Consider the following 23,531-nt stretch of genomic DNA (forward strand, 5'->3'; position numbering starts at 1 on the left):
TGTGTTGCCATGCTCTATGTATTCAATTACTTCTTGATAACATGTTTTGATTTGATAACATGTTTGTTTGCTTATGTGGCAACTTGTTTAGAAGCTTACCTTAACTGCTTTAGCATATGATTTATGCTTTTTTATCTTAACATATGGTATATACTTGTTTATCATAGCATGTTGTATGTGCTTGTCTGCCTTAGCATACTGTATATGCTTGTCGGCCTTAGTACATTGTACGCGCTTGTCTGAGTTACCATGTTTTTTATGCTTGTCTACTTTAACATGTTATATATGCTTGTTCAACTTAGCATGATTATATGCAGCATGTCGTCATGCTTTACGTCATTCTCTTGTATACACTGACATGCCTTACGTGATTTTTACTATTTGTCTGAGTAGGTAGCCTGTTGCTATGCTATATACTAGCTGTTTGCTTTTATGTCTTGTTTTAACATTGCATGTTGTTCCAGCCTGGTTGGTAGAGATTAATGCCAGGGTATTGTCTCTTAGGGTCTGTCGTATCCCTTGGATGCATTCTTGTCTTGCTGAGTTTCTTCATTGGGTAGGAGGAATTCATTCTGTAAGGAACCCACGATAGGAACCTTCTTGTCCTTCTTGTCAGTTTGGTTGTTTTGAGACCTTAGTCTAACGGTTAATGCGAGTAAGGCTCGTATGAGCATAGAATCACAGTCCTTATATGGTGGAGTGAAACGTAGGTTAAAGAGGCACCGTATCATTTCCTTTTCCTTTGAGGCTTCACGACGTGTGGGGAAGTGTTTTGGGGTTCCATTAGAATCCTGCCTAGTTCTCATCTTGAGTTTTTTTATGATGTCTCGTAATGGTTAGTGTTGGAACTATCCATTGCATCGTTGTCTTATTTTGCATGGCGTTAGGATTCCACCTTGGATTTGAGCTAGTCTTGGGAAAAATGATAAACGCTGAAAAGTGCGTATTTAAACCCCTTAAGCTTAGTTATTCTAGAACCTTTATCTATCTTATTTTACCGTTTTGTATTGATTTCGTGTTATTTCCATTTTCAGGTACTTATCCCCAAAATAAGGTAACTCAGCCAAATAAGAGCATAATTGAAGCAATTTTGGGATTAATCAAAGAAAGGAGCAAAGTAGAGCAAACGGAAGCAAAGGGTGGAATTTTAGCAACTTCGATCGATCTCAAGAAAAGTTCGATCGATCTAACTTTCATCGATCTCAGCACTTCAAGATAGATCTGAGCCATGTTTGTCCCTGTTCAAAGATCTCAAAAGTTCGATCGATCGATCCAACTTCCTTCTCTGATCGATCGAACATTCTTGTCCTTATCCAAATGATTGATCTTATTCAGTTGTACCACCCTACCAACCACTTTTGTCCTTTTCCCAAAAATATCTTCAAAATATCTCAGATTTGTTTTGATCCAAAAAGGTGCCGCCATTGAGGATCGATCCAACTTCAGTTCGATAGATCTCAGCCATGTTCGATCGATCTAAGTCCAAGGTTCAATCAATCGAACTTCCTCTAGTGCGAAAAAGTTTAATTTCCAGCTCACAAAAGTTGTCCTTTATCCAATCATTGGGGAATATTTGTTGTACGACCCCAGCTCATTTTGGGTGTCATTTGACCTACCTATATAAGGATAAGGATTACTTTTTGTAATAAAGAACATAGAGGATCATGTCATATCATACCTTAGAGAACTCTTAAGGAGGAAGAAAAGAAGAGGAGGAGGCTAGAGACACTATTGGAGACTCTTCATCAACCAAGGAGCAGATTTCTTCCATGGAGTTTGCCCCTGAGGGTTGGAGGACATCATCCATGAGTGGCTAGACATCCTCTTGGGGCTAGAGTTAGCCCCAAGCATGCTTCCTACTTCTTGATTTATGTATTTTTGAGGGGATTTGTATTGTGATTCATGTCTTGACATTTTTATATATATAGATCTTGTTTCTTCAATGATTTATATGGTTTAATGCTTCCAATTGATCATTTCATTCTATCCATATGTCTATGTATGCTAGAATAGATGTTCATGTGTTTGTCTCCATTTCTTGTGTTATTGATGCATGTCTATATGTGTTGATGCTATAGATCTAGAGATTGTCAAGACTTAGTACTTAATGTCATGTTCTTGTGGTTTATTTGATGGTTCATACTCATTTCTTGATGGATTATACCTCTCCCTTAGTTTAATTAGTTTAATTTCATGTCATTAGCTTAGTTGTAGTGTAGTTGTTAAATGGGAGGACAATCTATGCTTGTTGTTGATGTTCCATACTTATGAAAAGCAAGTAACATGTATCTCTAACCTTGTGATGTGTTTGGATTGTGAGCTTAAAGGAGGATTAATGGCTTAATTTGATATGTTGTGCTATCCACCATGTTGTTTAGAGAATATATGCTTAATTTGTCATCCATGCTTGTTAAAACAACCACACACACACACTTCATTGCAATACATGTTCTTCCCCTCATTAATTATTCATTAAAGGTGTAGAAAAGATATGCTTAGTGGTGATCTCTAAACCCTAAGATCTCTCTCTATCTTTTATTCTCTCTATTGCATTATTGCTTACCTTAGTTTAATTTGCATCTAGTTTAATTCAATCAACCAACCACTATTTTGATCACTCGGCCTACTAACCCTAATTTTGATTCCTCAAGCTAGTACGACAACTCAATCCCTTGGGACGATCCCTACTCACTCTTGCTACGTTAGTAGTTGTGTTGGTAGTGGTTTTTATAAATTTAAATTTGACCTTAAAGGCTTTTCTTGAACCACACATTCACTACATTATTTTGGCGTACAGGAACGGCCGTCCGTCAATTTTTAGCGCAATTGCCGGGGATTGATTGATTGGCAACGTCGTATTTATGGAATCAATTAGGAATTAGTACTCTTTTGATCATGTCTTTACTTTGTTTTCAATTTTTTGTTACTTATTGTGTTTGTTCTTGATTGACAAGGAGCATTGAGCTAGGAAGCAAGCAAAGGAGCATTCAAGCAAAGGAGCTAAGCAAGCAAAGGAAAAATGCTAAAAATTTAAAAATTGCTAAGCTAAGCTATAAATTTAGAGTTGAAGTGCTAAAGGACCTTTGTGAGCTTTTCTTTACTCATCCCTTAGTTAAATCGTCGGCCCGCGTGGAGGCTTGTAATTCAATTCTTAGATAAATCGTAAGCCCACGTGGAGGCAATTTACTTTTCTTGCATATTGTTAAAGCATGGGAGTATAGGAACATTGTATGTGGAGGAAGTTTGTTGATTGTTGATTTATCATGAAGGAGAAGTGCTTGCTTGTTTTGTTGTGTTTCGTGTGTCGCTAGAAGTCTTGGGTAGTCCTTGTTCTATTATTAGTCCTAGGTTTTCACATGGAAAATCTAGAGGGTAATCTTGGCTACTTAGACCCACGTTTCATACAAAACCCCCTTTTTAATCAACATGGCCCCGGAGTTCAAGCTCCAATTCCTCCAATGGTCCTTCGTGATCATTACAATCTTCATGCATATCATGCACCTGCTTGTATTGTGTTGCCTAATTTTGAAGCAAATCAATATGAAATCAAGCCTGAGACTATTCAAATGTGTCCACTCTTTTATGGCTTAGATGATGAGGAACTCTATAAACATCTAAATGAATTCTTTGAAATATGCTCCACCGTAAGATATATGGATGTTTCGGAGGAAGTTCTTAGACTATTTCTCTTCCCTTTTACACTAAAAAATAAAGCAAAACATTGGTTCAATACTTTGGGGGCAAATTCAATAACATCTTGGGCACAAATGCAAAATGAATTTTTGAAAAAAACTTACCCCATAAGTTTGACTAATGTAATGCGTGCTTCAATTAGAGAATTTTCTCAAAGGGAGGGGAGTGGTTGCATGAGGCTTGGGAAAGATTGAATGACTTGCTAAGCAAATATCCACATCATGGCATTCCGAAATGGCAAGTGGTTCAATATTTCTATGAGAGTCTATCCGACATTCATAAAGACATAGTCGATACATCATGTGGAGGATCATATTTTGGAAAACATGAGGATGACATATGGCACCTCTTCGAGAAAATGAGTGAAAACTCTTTGCAAAAATATTATACTTCTCGGTTTGACCATAATTCAAAGGAAAAGAAGAGAGACTTGCAAGTATGTCAAATAGAGAATCCATTAGAAATTGTAGCCGAGGTTAAGACTCTCTCTCAAAAACTTGATCAATTATTGTTGAGTCAAAAATCGGTTATAAAGTCACCTTCTTTTCATCATGCTTCTCATCTTAGTAAGCTATGCATGACATGTTCAAGTGTTTTACATACCACTTTCGACTGTCCCAATGGACATGCATTCAATGAGCACTTTGAACAAGTCAATGCTATATTCGCTCACCCTTACTCAAGTGCATATGTTCCAATGTGGAATGAAAATCCGAATTTCTATCAAGCTAAAAAATTTCAAGGCAAAATACATTCCACCTCATAAAAGGGAAAGAGGTTCCCAAGGATTTGTTTCATCTTCATCTCATCAAAGAACCAATCAATTTTCACATCCTCAAATGTATGATTCACAAATTTGCTCTCATTATCTTCATGCGCTTTCTAGCAATTCTACATTTGAAGATAAGGTTTTGGTGGCCTTGGGTAGCTTAGAAAGGAATACCAACTTGTTGCATTCCCACTCTCAATCCATATCAAAGCCAAAATCCCAAATTGGGACCATAACTAATGCATTGAATGCAAGAGAAATTAGGAAATTACCTAGTCAACCCGAGAGGAATCCAAAAGCCCAATTTTGTGTGGAAGCAAACCCTACATCGGGGTGTTCTTCCCAAGCTCAAGTGCGCTTCACCACCTTGAGAAGTGGTAAGCAAGTGGACAATAGGGTTGAACTACCAAAGGAAGATAGTGAATCGGCGCAACCTAAAGTTGTTACCCATCCAATTCCCAATTCCACTCCTACTTCCTTGAATGAAAATGTTCCTAAACGAAATTCTCAATCATCTTCATCATCTCCTCAAATTGCAGAGTCTCATGAGCCAAAAGCTCCGTTCCCTTATGCTCTAAAAGAAACTTCACCTTATGGGAGGCAAGAAGGGAAAATACATGATATGATGGAAGTTTTTAAGCAAGTAAACATCAATCTTCCTCTTTTGGATGCCATCAAGCAAATTCCACCTTATGCAAAATTCTTGAAAGATCTTTGCACACAAAAGAGGAAGAGCAAGGGACCAAACCCTAAAAAAGTGTTCCTCACGGAGTAAGTGAGCTCCATTATTCAACAAAACACTCCACCTAAGTTCAAAGATCCCGGTGCTCCGACCATCTCATGTGTGATTGGGAACCATGAAGTTCGTAGAGCTCTTCTTGACTTAGGTGCAAGTGTTAATTTGATTCTTTACTCTGTGTATGTCCGACTAGGTTTGAATGAGTTGAAGCCAACCTCAGTGGTACTTCAATTGGCCGATAGATCCGTCAAAACACCTAGGGGCATGGTTGAGGACATCCTCATCAAAGTTGATAAGTTCTACTTCCCGGTTGATTTTGTAGTTCTTGATACCAAACCGGTTGCCAACCCCACCAATCACATCCCAATCATCTTTGGAAGGCCATTCCTTGCCACCGCAAATGCAACCATCAATTGTAGATCCGAGGTTATGGACCTTTCGTTTGGAAACATGATGGTCAAGCTTAATGTTTTCAACGCAAGTCGACATCCCGTGGATGAAGACGAGTGTTGTCTTATAGATGTGTTGGATGAGATTGTTGAGGGATCAATTCTTACCATGGTCATGAAATAACCAATTGAGGATAACCTTTCATCTCTTCTATCCGATGATCCTCTTGCTTCTTGTCTTCTTGAAATGTATGGAAATTGTGGGTTTGATGATTAAAAATTAATGGATGAAGTAAGCAATCTCATGTAATCTGTTGCAAGCTTAGATTTTATACTTGGAAAACTCCAATAGAACCTCTTCCTCCACTCTCTAGCACTCCACCGGTCTCATCTTTAGTTTCTCCACTAACTCTTGAGCTTAAAACTCTACCTTTCAATCTCAAGTATGTATTCTTAGGACCAAAAGAGACTCTTCCGATTATCATTTCTTCAAGTCTTGAAAAAGACCAAGAAGACGCTCTCTTAAATGTGCTTAAAGAAAGCAAGGAAGCCAAAGGATGGAGTGTGGTGGATCTTAAAGGAATTGACCCTTCTATTTGTATGCATCACATACTTATGGAAGAGGATGCAAAACCCTTTAGGGATGCCCAAAGGAGACTTAACCCCAACATGAAGGAGGTAGTTAAAAAGGAAGTTGTTAAACTCTTAGATGCCGGAATCATTTATCTAATCTCCGATAGCAAATGGGTGAGTCCAACTCAAGTAGTTCCCAATAAATCAGGGATTACTATGGTTGTGAATACAAAAGGTGAGGAAATCTCTAAGCGTACCACTAATTCATAGCGTGTATGCATTGATTACCGCAAATTAAATGCTGTCACTAGAAAAGATCACTTCCCTTTGCCATTCATTGATCAAATTCTAGAAAGATTGACCGGAAACAGTGTTATTGCTTCCTTGATGGCTATTCGGGGTACAACTAAGTAGCCCTTGACCCATTCGACCAAGAGAAAACCACATTTACTTGTCCATTTGGCACATTTGCTTATAGACGGACACCTTTTGGTTTGTGCAATGCCCCCGCCACATTCCAAAGGTGTATGATGTCAATTTTCTCGAACATGGTGGAAGAGTATCTAGAAGTGTTCATGGATGATTTTTCTGTCTTTGGGTCTTTATTTGATGTATGCCTCAAAAATTTGGATCTAGTGCTTAATAGATGCCGTGAAACAAACCTTGTTCTTAGTTGGGAAAAGAGCCATTTTATAATTCAAGAGGGTATCGTTTTGGGTCACGTCATCTCAAAGAGGGGGATTGAGGTAGATAAAGCGAAAGTGGAGCTTATTGCTGAATTACCACCACCTTTAACGGTGAGAGAGGTTCGCTTCTTTTTAGGTTATGCTGGCTTCTATCGCCGATTCATAAAAGACTTTAGCAAAATTGCTCAACCCTTGTGCAATCTCCTTGCCAAGGAAACTCCTTTTGTCTTTAATCAAGCATGCCTAGATGCTTTTCATAAATTGCATGATTTATTGTCATTAGCTCCTATCATGTAACCTCCCAATTGGTCATTACCATTTGAAATTATGTGTAATGCTTCTGATTATGCCCTGGGAGCGGTTTTGGGCCAAAGAGTAGGAAAGATTCCTTATGCCATCTACTATGCAAGTAAAACTTTATCGGGAGCTCAATTTAATTACTCCACTACCGCGAAAGAATTACTTGTCGTAGTGTATGCTCTTGATAAATTTTGATCCTATCTTTTAGGTTCTAAGGTGGTTGTTTACTTCGATCATGCTACCTTGAGACATCTTTTGATAAAGAGAGAAACAAAACCTAGACTGATTAGATAGATTTTGCTTCTTCAGGAATTCGATTTTGAAATCAAGGACAAGAAAGGCACCGAAAATGTGGTTACCAATCATCTCTCTAGGTTATCGATCAAACTTTTCCCTAGTCCACCAATTCGTGATTCTTTTCCGATTGAACAACTTTTCTAAGTTTCTAATGGACAAATGCCTTGGTTTGCCACCATTGTGAATTATTTGGCAATTGGCAAACTTCCAACTTCTTGGTCAAAGAACAAAAAGAATCATTTCTTTGCCAACATCCGGAATTACTATTGGGAAGATCCTGTCTTATACCGTTATTGTCTAGATCAAATTGTGAGGAGATGCATTCCGGAGAGCGAAATTCCTAGTTTCCTTGTGTTTTGCATACACTTGTATATGGTGGGCATTTTAGTACAAAGAAGACCGCCTTGAAGGTTCTTCAAAGTGGGCGCTTTTGGCCCACTATCCATAGAGATGTATACAATTTTTGCAAGTCATATGAAAGATGTCAAAACATGGGTTCAATGTTGAAAAGAGATATGATGCCATTGACCAACATTCTTGTTGTAAAAATTTTTGACATTTGGGGCATTGATTTTAGGGGTCCATTCCTATGTCCTATGGTTTTCAATACATTCTTCTTGCCATTGATTATGTTTCCAAGTGGGTGGAAGCATGTGTTACCAAAACAAATGACCATTCCGTTGTTATTCAATTCATCAAGTCCAATATCTTTGCTCGTTTTGGTATGCCTAAAGCTATGATAAGTGACGCAGGAAATCATTTTTGTAATCAATTCCTAAGGCATTTATTTCTTAAGTACTCCGTTACTCATAAAGTGGCCACTCCTTACCATCCTCAAACAAGTGGGCAAGTAGAAGTGTCTAACCGAGAAATTAAGCATATTCTCGAGAAAACGGTTAACACCACCCGGAAAGATTGGTCACGAAAGTTAAATGACACTTTGTGGGCTTATCAGATGGCATATAAGACTCCCATTGGCATGTTTCCCTATAGACTTGTATATAGAAAGCCTTACCATCTTCCGGTTGAGTTGGAACATAAAGCCTTGTGGGTGGTTAAGAAGCTCAATCTTGACCTTGATAAGGCCGGAGAGAACCGGTTGTTACAATTGAGAACCAAATGGGAGGGTCCTTATGAAGTCATCTCTGTTGCACCGCATGGGGCGGTTGAAATTCAAATTTTGAAAAAGGGGAACATTTTCAAGGTTAATGGATAGAGATTAAAACCCTACATTGAGGGACAGGTTTTTCAAAGACATTTGGAAGCTGCACATCTAATAGACCCTGTATATGAAGATATCTAGGGATGCAATGCAAATGGAGGAATTTTTATTTGTTCGATTGATCTCAAGAAAAGTTCGATTGATTGAACATCATGCCTACATTCAACACTTAGAAAATTTTAGACTTGCATCCACTTGCATCCAAATCACCTCTCTGTCCCATCGATCAAATTTGTTCCCCAGATCGATCGAAAGTTCTTAGATCGATCCAAACTTCAAGTTCGATCGTTCTTGAGTTCCAACACTTAAAAAAATTTTGAGCCTACATCCACCTGCATCCAAAGACCTCTCTGTCTCATCGTTCGAACTTTTCTGCACGTTCATGCATGTTCGATCGATCAAAAGATCTTTTGAGATCGATCTTCCTAGATCGATCTGAGAATTTTTAGTTTGACCTTTTTCTTCCCTTTTTGAATTTCAAGCTTATCTATTCAAAGCAGCATTACGTCTAGCTAGAGACGTTAAACTTAGCAATCATTGTTTATACTTTCTTGAATTCCATCTTGTTTCTTCAAAAACAATATATATATATATATATATATATATATATATATATTGTTGCTCTCTTGTGCCCTAATGTGTAGTCATGCTACTTTAATTAGGGCTTGATCTCATATCTCCCTTTCATCTTGTGTTATATTGCCTTAGAATGCTTGATTTACTTATCTTCTCCAATTTGATATTTGATGTGAGTTTGCTAGTGTGGTTATTCAAGTAGGTTGTTGATTCTAAGTTTGGGGAAAACGTCTTTCGAATTGGATCATAGCCGGGCTTCATGTTTTCGCCACCATGGTATAGTCTTTCCATTTTTTCCATTGTTCTCATTGCACATTGAGGACAATGTGCGGTTTAAGTTTGGGGGTAAGGTGACTTTATTGCATTCTACTTAAGTTTGAGACTTAAATGCATGATTAAGATTTGAGATTAATGCTAGCTATGATTTTGATCTTTTGAGGACTATATTGCTTAAAATTTAAAATTTGCTCGACTTGAGAGTCCAATACTCCTTGTATGCCTTGTGGATGCCATTTAGGAGTAAATTTTTTGAAAGATTGATATCTTGCTTGCACTTGTGGTCCACATCATCCTGATTTTGTGATTGTTTTAAGATTCACTCTAGGATTCTACACTAGCACAAGCGCACACTAGCATTCATTTGTGGGGTACATGCTTTGTTGATTATTGAATTAGTTATATCCCAAATGGGCTAATAGTGCATTGAAAGCTTTCATTCTTGATAAAGGTGGATAACAAACCATTTTCACTAAGTAGCAGGGATTCTAGCCTCATCAAGCACTGAACTTCTCGCACCGAAAGGTGGAGGGCCCAAACTCTAGGTTAATAATTGAACTTGAAAAAAAAAAAAAAAAACCGAGTGAAAAGAATAAGCACACCTAGAACAATAAAACTTTAATAAAAGGTCCACTTTTTGTCTAGATGATCGGTACTAGATTTATGTGCTAGTTTGAGGGTAAGGATGTGATTAATTCTTTAGTTGGCTTAGATAGCAACACATTTGATGCCGGTCCACTCAAAAAGCATTCTAGAGTTGTTTTGATTTATATGATCATTTTCTTGATGTGTGGAGGACCATACTTGCTTGCTTGATGTTGAGATTTTGGGAGATTGCTTAGAAATGTTTGAAAAATTGCATACTTGAGGTAGTTTTCTCTCAATACTTGTTTGCAATATTGGTGCCTCTTTAGAAAAAATGAGCTTAACATTGCTTAGTATACTTAAAAATGTATACTTGAATATATATGTCGTTCTTTCATTTGAATATTGCTTAGCGTACTTAGTATGTACACTTGTATATTCATGTTTTATTTTCTAGATAACCTAGTATACTTGTATCTTGTATACTTGTCTTAAGTGCATTTCAATTTTGATTGCAAACTTACGTACGTATACTTGTATACTGAATGTCTTGTTATGTGTACCGCATGGTCCTATGTTGTTTAAATTGCATGAATGATGCGGTTTATGCTAGGAATACTTTAGGTAGCTTAGGATGCTCCCTGAGTTTCACTTTTGACATAGACGTTAGGTGGTATAACCGTATGAATGGATTTGTATCAACTTAATAAGTTTGTAAAACGCTACGCCTTTGCATGCTTATCTCCTACGAGTAGCTTTATGTTACTCACCCACGTAGTGGGGACATTTTTCAGGTACAGGAATCAAGGTTCGAGATTCTCATTATACTTAGATGATTTGTAAACTTGAAGGTTTCAATTCTTGCAAAGGTTGGCTTGAAATGCCACTTATAGCCTTATATGTCAAAATGTGTATATTTGATTCGAAACATATAATGTGTACATAAGTATACTCTTTTCAATGTATTTGACATGTATGAGATGAGGCCATAAGCCAATGACATTTAATTTGTATTCTATACATTTTCATTTTCAAGGTTTATTATGAAAATAATACAAAAAAGACAAGTCATTGACTCACCATGTTGGCATCGGGTGTGGGAATTCCATTTTTATTCCTCCATAGGGTCTTATTAATCATGCATGAAGTGTGGCCAAGGGCCAAACGGTAATTTGAAACCATTTTATAAGTTTCAATTTTCCCTTTTTATGTGGATTTTCGCCTTTTTTGGCCGTCGGGGGGTCGGATTTTGTATCGGGTCTTCTCGGGAGCTGCGGACCATTCTCGTGCACTTAAAATCATTTATTATGTTTGCGTACATATTTGTTTCAGCCTACAAATACATTTAGGGTCAAATGCATACTTGGTGAAAAGTTGTATTTTTTTAAGTTTTTGCCTTTTTTATGATCTAGGGGCATTCTAGGTACTTCACAGTATGTTTTTTTTTTGTTTTCTTCCATGCTACTAGGTAGAAAACATGATTTTAGGTATGGTCTCTTCTTTGTGTTTTTACAAAAAAAAAAATAAATAAATAATAATAATAATAATAATAATAATAATAATAAATGTTTTGTTGCCTAAAACAACTCGCAGATCTGGAAAATCTGGTGCGCGAACTTTTTTTAAGTTTTTTTCAAAAAAAGTTCTGATCTAAAGGGCATTTCGAGTATTTCACTTGAAAAATAAAAACGTCTCTTGATATGGTCATGTGGAAAACATGATTTTTGGTGGGTTTCTCACAAGTTTTTTTTTCCAAAAAATGTCGTTTAATCCCTCAAAACCCCATTTGAATTCCAAAAATCTGTGCAGGCCTTGCACATACTTGAAACCCGGAAAGTCTAATTTTATGAAACTTTGGAGTTTTATATCTTCTTCTTCCAGACTCCAAATCAAGTGATTCTTGAGTCTAGATTTATTAATTTTTCTTTCTTTATCTAATGGTTTGATTGGTTGCATCCAGTTTTGTTTAGAAAGACCACTTTATCCTTGGTCAAGTACCCATCCCATTTTATAATCTTAGTTTCCGTATTTGATTCTTTTGAGTTCCGTGACTTCATGGAAGGTCACCTTGGCATCTTAGGGATGTCTTATATCCCTAGAGACCTTGTTTCTGTTTTTGCTTCCGCATTCTGAATCCGTTTCGAGTTATCTTACAGGTCATCACAGGACACATTGGCTTGAAAACTAGAGTGTCACAGGTGGTATCAGAGCTCCTAGGTTTGAATACCTTAGACGACGGGTTTTGGGTGCATATCATGCTTGTGTTGCCATACTCTATGTATTTAATTATTTCTTGATAACATGTTTTGATTTGATAATATGTTTGTTTGCTTATGTGGCAACTTGTTTAGAAGCTTACCTTAACCGCTTTAGCATACGATTTATGCTTATTTATCTTAACATATGGTATATGCTTGTTTATCATAGCATGTTGTATGTATTTGTCTGCCTTAGCATACTATATATGCTTGTCGGCCTTAGTACATTTTACGCGCTTGTCTGAGTTACCATGTTTTTTATGCTTGTCTACTTTAACATGTTATATATGCTTGCTTATCTTAGCATGATTATATGCAGCATGTCGTCATACTTTATGTCCTTTTCTTGTATACACTGACATGCCTTACGTGATTTTTACTATTTGTGTGAGTAGGTAGCCTGTTGCTATGCTATATACTAGCTGTTTACTTTTATGTCTTGTTTCGACATTGCATGTTGTTCTAGCCTGGTTGGTAGAGATTAATGCTAGGGTATTATCTCTTAGGGTCTGTCGTATCCCTTGGATACATTATTGTCTTGCTGAGTTTCTTCCTTGGGTAGGAGGAATTCATTCTGTAAGGAACCCACGATAGGAACCTTCTTGTCCTTCTTGTCGGTTTGGTTGTTTCGAGACCTTAGTCTAACAGTTGATATGAGTAAGGCTCATATGAGCGTAGAATTACAGTCCTTATCTAGTGGAGTGAAATGTAGGTCAAGGAGGCACCGTTTTATTTCCTTTTCCTTCGAGGCTTCACAACGTGTGGGGAAGTGTTTTGGGGTTCCACTAGAATCCTGTCTAGTTCTCATCTTGAGTTTTCTGATGATGTCTTGTAATGGTTAGTGTTGGAACTATCCATTGCATCATTCTCTTGTTTTGCATGGCGTTAGGATTCCACCTTGGATTTGAGCTAGTCTTGGGAAAAATGATAAGCGCTAAAAAGTGCGTATTTAAACCCCTTAAGCTTAGTTATTCTAGAACCTTTATCTATCTTATTTTACCGTTTTGTATTGATTTCGTGTTATTTCCATTTTCAGGTACTTATCCCCAAAATAAGGTAACTCAGCCAAATAAGAGCATAATTGAAGCAATTCTGGGATTAATCAAAGAAATGAGCAAAGTAGAGCAAAAAGAAGCAAATGATGGAATTTCAGCAACTTCGATCGATCTCAAGAAAGGTTCGATTGATCCAACTTTCATCGATCTCAGCACTTCAAGATAGATCTAAGCCATATTTGTCCCTGTTTAAAGATCTCAAAAGTTCGATAGATCCAACTTTCTTTTCTGATCGATCGAACATTCTTGTCCTTATCCAAATGATTGATCTTATCCAGTTGTACCACCCTACCAACCACTTTTGTCCTTTTCCCAAAAATATCTTCAAAATATCTCAGATTTGTTTTTATCCAAAAAGGTGCCACCATTGAGGATCGATCCAACTTCAGTTCGATAGATCTCAGCCATGTTCAATCGATCTAAGTCTAAGGTTCGATCGATCGAACTTCCTCCAATGCGAAAAAGTTTAATTTCCAGCTCACAAAAGTTGTCCTTTATCCAATCGCTGGGGAATATTTATTGTACGACCCCAGCTCATTTTGGGTTTCATTTAACCTACCTATATAAGGATAAGGATTACTTTTTGTAATAAAGAACATAGAGGATCATATCATATCATACCTTAGAGAACTCTTAAAGAGGAAGAAAAGAAGAGGAGGAGGCTAGAGACACCATTGGAGACTCTTCATCAACCAAGGAGTAGATTTCTTCCATGGAGTTTGCCCTTGAGGGTTGAAGGACATCATCCATGAGTGGCTAGACATCCTCTTGGGGCTAGAGTTAGCCCTAAGCATGTTTCCTACTTCTTAATTTATCTATTTTTGAGGGGATTTGTATTGTGATTCATGTCTTGACATTTTTATATATATATATCTTATTTCCTCAATGATTTATATGGTTTAATGCTTCCAATTGATCATTTCATTCTATCCATATGTCTATGTATGCTAGAATAGATGTTCATGTGTTTGTCTCCATTTCTTGTGTTATTGATGCATGTCTATGTGTGTTGATGCTATAGATCTAGAGATTGTCAAGACTTAGTGCTTAATGTCATGTTCTTGTGGTTTATTTGATGGTTCATACTCATTTCTTGATGGATTGTGCCTCTCCCTTAGTTTAATTAGTTTAATTTCATGTCATTAGCTTAGTTGTAGTGTAGTTGTTAAATGGGAGGACAATCCATGCTTGTTGTTGATGTTCCATACTTATGAAAAGCAAGTAATATGTATCTCTAACCTTATGATGTGTTTAGATTGTGAGCTTAAAGAAAGGATTAATGGCTTAATTTGATATATTGTGCTATCTATCATGTTGTTTAGAAAATATATGCTTAATTTGTCATCCATGCTTTTTAAAACAACCACACACACACACTTCATTACAATACATGTTCTTCCCCTCATTAATCATTCATTAAAGGTGTAGAAAAGATATGCTTAGTGGTGATCTCTAAACCCCAAATCTCTCTATCTTTTATTCTCTCTATTGCATTATTGCTTACCTTAGTTTAATTTACATCTAGTTTAATTCAACCGACCAACCATTATTTTGATCACTCGACCTACTAACCCTAATTTTGATTCCTCAAGCTAGTATGACAACTCAATCCCTTGGGATGATCCCTACTCACTCTTGCTACATTAGTAGTAGTCCCTACTCACTCTTGCTACGTTAGTAGTAGTGTTGGTAGTGGTTTTATAAATTTAAATTTGACCTTAAAGGCTTTTCTTGAACCACACATTCACTACATTATTTTGGTGTATAGGAACGGCCGTCCGTCTAAAAACTTGTAGACTCCTTGTTTTGGGATCCTTAGTGTTCATTATAAGAGATGATTCTTTTCTTCACGGTGAGAGATTGGACACATCCAAGTTTAGAATTCACTTTCAGTGAGTTCGCCCTTTTGAGATGCATTTCATCCCTTCTTGCTTTTGACTTACGGGATTGTTAATTGTGTAATACTTTTTACATGTTCATAAGCCTTGTTGTTTTGAGCATACCTTTTAAACATGTTTAGGATATGTGACCATCTGGTAGTTATGTGATGATATAGATGATATGTTTTCCATTTACTATATTTATTTAACCTACTAGTGCCATTGGTGGTATATTGTGATACCCCTCAATTATAGAGCCACGGGTGATCAAGTCTGAGCATAGATCCGAGGGATACCAAACAATTTAGGTATATAAATGAATACAAAATACAAAATGAAATAATAAATAAATAATAAAGGCTGAAAATATATCTAAAATATAATCCTTAAAATTAAATGGTTAAAATCTAATAATCCAAAACCTCCATAAATATCCTCTAATAATTAAACAACTCGGGAATCCATTTCTAGTGGACCCCTAATAAAAATCCCCGAACTGAAATGTAAACAACTAAAATAAAAACTAAAGCTAAACCATGAAGAGAAATCCTCCGTCGTCGGAAAAGTGAGTGATAGTTTCAGCTCAGCACGAACAAGCTCTACGCCCGGAACTGACGAACACCTGAAAAATGATAGTAGGTCAAGCCCACAAGCAAGTTCTATACTACTACAATCCAAATAGAGGCCTGATACGCATGTACATCCTAAACAACTCAACAATAGCTATATAGTCCATACATACATATATCCACACTAAGGGACTCTCACTGGACTACGGGCCTGTCTCAACCTGACTAGTAAGTAACACGCAAAATGCACCCTGAAGTGGGCATGAGTACCTTGACCTAGCAGGGTACACCTCCAACCATCATAGCCAGCTATGCAAACCAATGCATATACGCTCCTTAACCGTCGATCCTGAGACTCAAGCTCATATCAAGGTACCATAATTCTATATTTAAAATCCATCCAAACCAAAGTAGTACCGCTCAACTATTCATTGCCTTGACACTGCAAATCAATAGGATTTAACTTTATAGTTAATCCATCCCTTTATTCCAGAGTAGGTAGGACTTAGCATTTTGAGTTAATCCCCCTAGTATGCCACCGTCCCATACCGGTGCATATAATCCATAAATCCAACAATTGATAATATAGATAATAAATGTAAGCATCAATTGATCCATAATAAGCATAATAAAATTATGTAAATAAACATGCTTATTTAATACTACTCCACAAAATCCAGTAAATTGATAATACAGATAAAATATGTAAACATCAATTAATTCCTAATAAGCATAATAGAAATTATATAACTTAACATGCTTACTTTATGCCACTAAGACATGAATTAAACCACATTATACTTAAATCAATTGCTAATTTAGAGATAAGCAACTTGAATCATCCGCATCAAAAATTAAAATGCAAATTTACTTAAGAATTTCATATACTAATTCCCTATGGTTTATTATGTATTATCATGCCCTCTGGAGTTTTAATAAGACTTTAGACATCACTGAAAACCCCCTGTATAGCTCCTAATTGAACCTGGAAACTTAAAAATCCAAGCTTCGTAGCAAAACAACTCGCTAAAAATGAAAAAAATAAATAAATAAATAAATAAATAAATAAATAAATATTTAACAAAGGAGCCGGCTCCCTCAAGGAGGGAGCCGCCTCTAAACATCATGGAACCGCCTCCCCACAAGGGGGAGCCGCCTCCAGGTCTTGTAGAGCCGGCTCCCCACAAGGGGGAGCCGCTTCTTTATAAAGGGGACCCTGCTCCCCTTAAAAGGAGCCTGCTCTACCCCTGTTCTCATCGTCCACTTCACATCCGGCGACTTCCAGTCCCTCTGTCCTCCATTGTCAAGGTTCCTAGACATCTGAACTAGGTCCCCGTGCATTCCAGAACCATATTTAAATCATTTATGCATTGTTTAAAATAATCAAAATAAGAATTTATGCAAGTAAGCTTAAAATCAAGTAATAACTAATTCATTTAAACACATACTGTTTTAATGAAATCTAACATGCATAAACAATTAATTTTACTTTTATTTACTCCTAGAATTGCTTTAGGCATGTAAAGAATACAGGTCAAAGGGAGAGAGATAGATATAAAACTTGCTTGTGATATTTTGAATTAAAATCTGAACGCCCGTCTTTCTAGATTTTTTCGGCGAGTTCTGATTACCATCAAGCCTCCTATTGCTCTGGTTCTAACCCACAATCAACCTCTTCCTTCCTCTTTGGTCCAACCTTTAATCTACGGCCGAAATCTTAACTGGTTCTCTCTATTTTCCTCTTAAATCTCTCTTTGTTTCTCTTTGCCTCTCAGTATACGTGAAAAGGGTTTTTGTTTCACCCTTGGCAAACGTATACAAGTATATATATAGGCGTCTAAAAACTAACTCTAATTATACTTAGAGAAGGAAAAGAAAAGAAAACAAAATAAACCTATCTCTAAGTCGGCTAACTCGCAAGTCCATGAAAACATAAAACCCAAATATTATATTAATAGTTAATAAAACTAATTTAATCAAATAATCCAATTAATTCATTTTTCACATAAGCATATAACATCAATTAAACCAATAATTCAATTAAATAAAAACAATTAAACAATAACTCAATTAGATAAAAACAACAATTAAACAAATAGCCAAATAAACAAATAAGCAAATAAAATGCACTAAAACAATTAATTAAAATGTCGAGACTATCCTTTTAAAATTAAGGGTATTACACGTATAGCTTGTCGTTGATTATTTGACCCCTATGTGGTAGGTGGCTTGTTTGATTTACCTTATGGTGGTTGTGCCGTCTCCAATCCAAAGTTTGTCCACCAAGAGATAGTAGTGTAGGGCTATGATGAATGTGGCCAAGTTTTACATTTAGAAATTATCACTACTACCTTTCACTAAAAATATAGTTAGGGCAAGTAGAGATCGTCCCAAGGGATTAGTGGGTTGTGGAATCGAGATTAGGGTTAGTAGGTCGATTGATCAAAAGATTGGTTGGTCTTTATATTACACTAAGATGCAATTTAAAATAAAGTAGGCAATTAAATGTAATGGAGAGAAAATAAGAGAGAGATCTTAGGGTTTAGAGGTCACGACTAAGCATAGCTTTTCTACACCCTTAATGAAGGATTAATGAGGGGGAAAACATGTATTGCAACATAGTGTGTGTGTGTGTGGTTATTTCAACAAGCATGGATGACAAATTAAGTATATATTGTCTAAGCAACATGGTGGATAGCACAATATACCAAACTAAGCCATTAATCCTTTCTTTAAGCTCACAATCCAAATACATCACAAGGTAAGAGATATATGCTACTTCCTTTCATAAGTATGAAACATCAAACAACAAGCATGGATTGTCCTCCCATTTACCATCTAAACTACAACTACACTACAATTAAGCTAATGACATGAAATTAAACTAAGGGAGAGGCACAATCCATCAAGAAATGAGTATGAACCATCAAATAAGCCACAAGAGCATTCCATTAAACACTATGTCTTGACAATCTCTAGATCTATAGCATTAATACACATAGACATGCATCAATAATATAAGAAATAGAGACAAACATATGAACATCTATGCTAGCATACATAGACATATGGATAGAATGAAATGATCAATTGGAAGCATTAAATCACACAAATAATTGAATAAACAAGATCTATGTATATAAATATGTCAAAACATCTATCACAATACAAATCCCCTCAAAAATATAGAAATCAAGATGTAGAAAGCATGCTTAGGGCTAACTCTAGCCCCAAGAAGATGTCTAGCCACTCATGAATGGTGTCCTCCAACCCTCAAGGGCTAACTCCATGGTAGAGATTGCTTCTCTTCTTGGTTGATGGAAGAACTCCAAGCTTGTGTCTCTAGCCTCCTTTCTTCTTTTCTTCCTCACTAAGAATATGGAAATTATGTCTCTAGTGTATGTATCTACTATATGTCAAGAATGGCTCATATTCCTTATATAGGTAGGTTAAATGTCACCTCCAATGAGCTAGGCTCGTACACTAATATTTCTTCCAATGATTGGATATGAGACAACTTTTAATGAGCTGGAATTTGGATTTTCTCAGGCTTTGGGAAGTTCGATCAATCGAACTTGTGGTGAGATTGATCAAACATGGCTGAGATCTATCGAATTTAAGCTGGATCGATCCTCTATAGCGGTGCCTTTTTGGATAATAACAAATCTGAGATATTTTAAAGATATTTTTGGGAAAGAGACAAATGTGGTAGGTAGGGTGGTACAAGTGGATAAGATGGAATCTTTTCTATTGATCGGAATAAAGTTGGATCGATCGAACTTTGTGGGATCTTTGGATAAGGACAAAAAAGCTTGGATCCATCTTGGAATGCTGAGATCGGTGAACTTTCGATCGATCGAATATTTTCTGAGATCGATCAAACTTACTGAATTTCCACCACTTGTTTCCTTTTGCTCCCACTTTGCTCCTTTCTTTGATTCATCTCAAGATTGCTTCAATTATGCTCTTATTTAGCTGAGTTAGCTTATTTTGGGGATAAGTACCTGAAAATGGAAATAACACAAAATCAATCTAAAGTGGGAAAATAAGATAGATAAAGGTCCTAGAATACCTAAGCTTAAGGGGTTTAAATGCTCACTTTTCAGCGTTCATCACACCCCCAAACTTAAATATTGCTAGTCCTTAGCAATGAACTAGAAAGTAAAGGAATGAAATGAACAACTATACAACTATGAACTAGAAAGTAATAAATGGATAACACCACTTTCGTAGGGAACACGATTACATTTAGCATATGCAACAAGCCTTTTAAACTCCTAGGTTACCCCTAGTGGACGAGTGAAATCTCGTGAGGGTTTCCAGAAATGATACCCACAAACATTAAGCTCATTCTTTCAAAAGAGGCACCAATATTGCAAACAACTATTGGGAGAAAACTACCTCAAATATGCAATTTTTCAACCCTTTCCAAGCAATCTCCCAAAATTTCAATATCAAGCAAGCAAGTATGGTCCTCCACACATCAAGAAAATGATCATCCAAATCAAAACAACTCTAGAATCCTTTTTGAGTGGACCGGCATCAATTATGTTGCTATCTAAGCCAACTAGAGAAATGATCACATCCTTACCCTCAAACTAGCACATAAATCTAGTACCGATCATTAAAACAAAGAGTGAACTTTTTATTAAAGCTTTACTGTTCTAGGTGGGCTTATTTTTTTCACTTCTTTTTTTTTTTTTTTTTTTAACTATTCTAGAGGATCAAAGATGGAAGCATAGTGCAATATAGTAATCTATTAAGCTTTCTAGCGGTCCATGAGGTCGAGCGTTAGGTCAATGACTCCCAAACCAGACGGCTTTAGGGCACTAGGTATTCAAACACCCCTAAGGACTTACAAGCTCAAATCAACTAGGCTATAAATCAAAATAACCTCTATCTAATCATTTCCCACTTCTCACCTTTTGGGAGAAGTCCTCACTTTTTTATTACTTTTGCAACTTCTTCTTCTTCTTCTTTTTTTTTTTTTTTTTTTAAAGTTCAATTATTAACCTAAAGTTTGGGCCCTCCACCTTTCGGCGCGAGAAGTTCAGTGCTTGATGAGGTTAGAATCCCGGCTACTTGGTGAAAAGAGGTTGCTATCCACCTTTATCAAGAATGAAAGCTTTTAATGCACTACTAGCCCAATTGGAATATAGCCAATTCAATAATCAACAAAGCATGTACCCCATAAATGAATGCTAGTGTGTGCCTGTGCTAGTGTAGAATACTAGAGTGAATATCAAAACAATCACAAAATCAGGATGATGTGGACCACAAGTGCAAGCATGATATCAATCTTTCGAAAAAATTTACTCCTAAATGGCATCCACAAGGCACACAAGGAGTATTAGACTCTCAAGTCAAACAATTTTTAAATTTTAAGCAATATAGTCCTCAAAAGATCAAGATCATAGCTAGTTATAGACCAATCATAGAAAATTCCTCAAATACATAAGTTATGCTAAAATTTTTGAATTGAAAGCAAATACTGCAATTAACACCATTACCCCCCAAACTTAAATGGCACAATGTCCTTAATGTGCAAAAAGAACAAAGGAAAGAGTATACCAGTGCAGCTAAGTAAAGAATGGCCGGGACACAAGTATACAAAGTAGGTGGCATAGCCCCCCCAAACTTGGGATTAACTGTGGTCCTGAAAAGATGGCACTGGATAAAAGTTCATTAGACAACAAAGGGGATAATAACAGTGCACATTGGACATGCAAGTGTAAATGGGATAAGAAATTGAAGTAAGATTAAAGGAAAAAAGGGTGGTCTTGAAAAATTCAGGCAGTACTCTCTCTCACTGAAGTCATTGGGATGCACCTGATGGAGTCAATCACAGACAGATATATCAATACGCATATATGACATCTATAAACAAAGTATGCATAAAAGAAAAATAAAGTACAGTACAGTACATCCAGTATCTAGGCAAACAGACTGGCCGCAAATATATAACAGTAGCAAAAATATGATAGATATCACAGATATATAATAGGAAAAGAAGATATGGAAATCATGAAGAGGAGGTAGGACGAGCAGGGCGTGCTCCGCGGATGTCTCAAGATAGATCACGTAATGCAGCTATGACATCCATGCGAAGGGAAGTAATATCAGCCCAGATGGAAACCATGCCATCCTCCAGAGTCTGAAGACACTCTCGGAAGCTGGATATCTGAACTGGAGCCTCAGGTGTTGATGGAGCTGGAGAATGATGATCATGAGCCTGCTCCTCATCATGAATGGGAGACCCAGCTGGAAAGTGATGCTCTAGGTCCTCTGCGGGCTACTCTAAGTCAATATGTATGCATGGCATCCGGATCGACTGGTATATCATCCGCCGCCTGTGCTGCTGCTGCTACCGCTACCTGCTCCAACTCCTTTCTCTCTATCTCCTCAGCTGCCTATACAACTTCGTCCTGTAGACTCTTGATAAGAGCCCGATAGCTCTTATCCAATCCTACTTCTTGAATGAGCAGGCCCCAGACTCAGTACACTCCCGTGGCTGGAAGGGATAGCGCTGGTCTCTCAGAATCTGTGTGATGAGATGGCCGAATGGGAGATACTTAGCCCTTTGGGGCTTGGCCTTGCTAATGTGATCCACATATAGCTTCATCATAACACTCTAGGTGAGCACAGGAATGGAAATCCAGTGCCCTGTATAGAAGGCGTATAAAGTTGTCAGAAAGTCACCGCGCCTTTGTATCTTGTGGTCGGCCATAAAAACATATCGGTATAGCACCGAATCAAAGAACTACAGGTCGTCTGGCAGATAAGTCCGGGTGGCGAAGGTTTCGCCACCGGCATAGTGACTTGTGAGTGCAACGGCCATGTCTGCATATGAGGGCCTCCATAGAGTAGGATAGGAACGGCAAGATCTGGAAAGAGTGTCCACTGTGATACTGATAGGGTGGCCGTCAATGGTAGTCCACAGCTCCGCCAGGTTACTTGGGGCAGGTCGGAGGTTTTGGAAGAACATCTAGACCAACCTTGGGTATATTGGGTATGTAACAAGGGCTAGTATGGCTGAGATGCCCCTCCGGTCTATATCGTCATATGCTACTCTAGTAAGAACAGATCGGGAGAAGTAGTCTATGTCAAAGACCAACTCATGCGCCACTCGAAGGCGTGAGTGTCTCGGTAATGGCTGGTCTAAGGCCTGGGCTAGCTAAGCTGGTGGTGGTGATGGAGATGGTATATGCTCAGCCTCAGCGTCATCCTATGAAGAAAATGCCTCAGCCGAAGACTGTAGTCTACTATCGGATAGAGACTGAGGTGGAGTGGGCTCTACTGGCTCCTCCAGAATATGAGAGGGCTCTAGCTCAGACTCATGAATAGGGTCCTAGGCGTGAGATGGACCTGCCTCATTGTCCAATCTCTACCTGGCCCTGCAGTGATAATGTCTGCAAGCAACAGTCTTTACCCTAGCCATGGCCTGTAAAATAAAAAGAAAACTTGCAAAAAGGAAGTCAGTGCCGGTATAAAGAATTAAAGCACAGTTGATAGAATCATGTATGTCAAATAAAATAGACAAAACAGATAAGGAACATGAATCTATACAAGTGACAAGGAATGAGTGACATGATGTGAAGCATGCTAGACAATATAAGTATGGAATGCATCCAATGTGGAAAACACATGCATTGCACATGCATGAG

Source organism: Cornus florida, unplaced genomic scaffold (genome assembly GCF_030987335.1).
Source record: "Cornus florida cultivar Cherokee Brave unplaced genomic scaffold, ASM3098733v1 CherokeeBrave_3.0.0_Hap2_Chr04, whole genome shotgun sequence".
Classification (NCBI taxonomy): Eukaryota; Viridiplantae; Streptophyta; class Magnoliopsida; order Cornales; family Cornaceae; genus Cornus; species Cornus florida.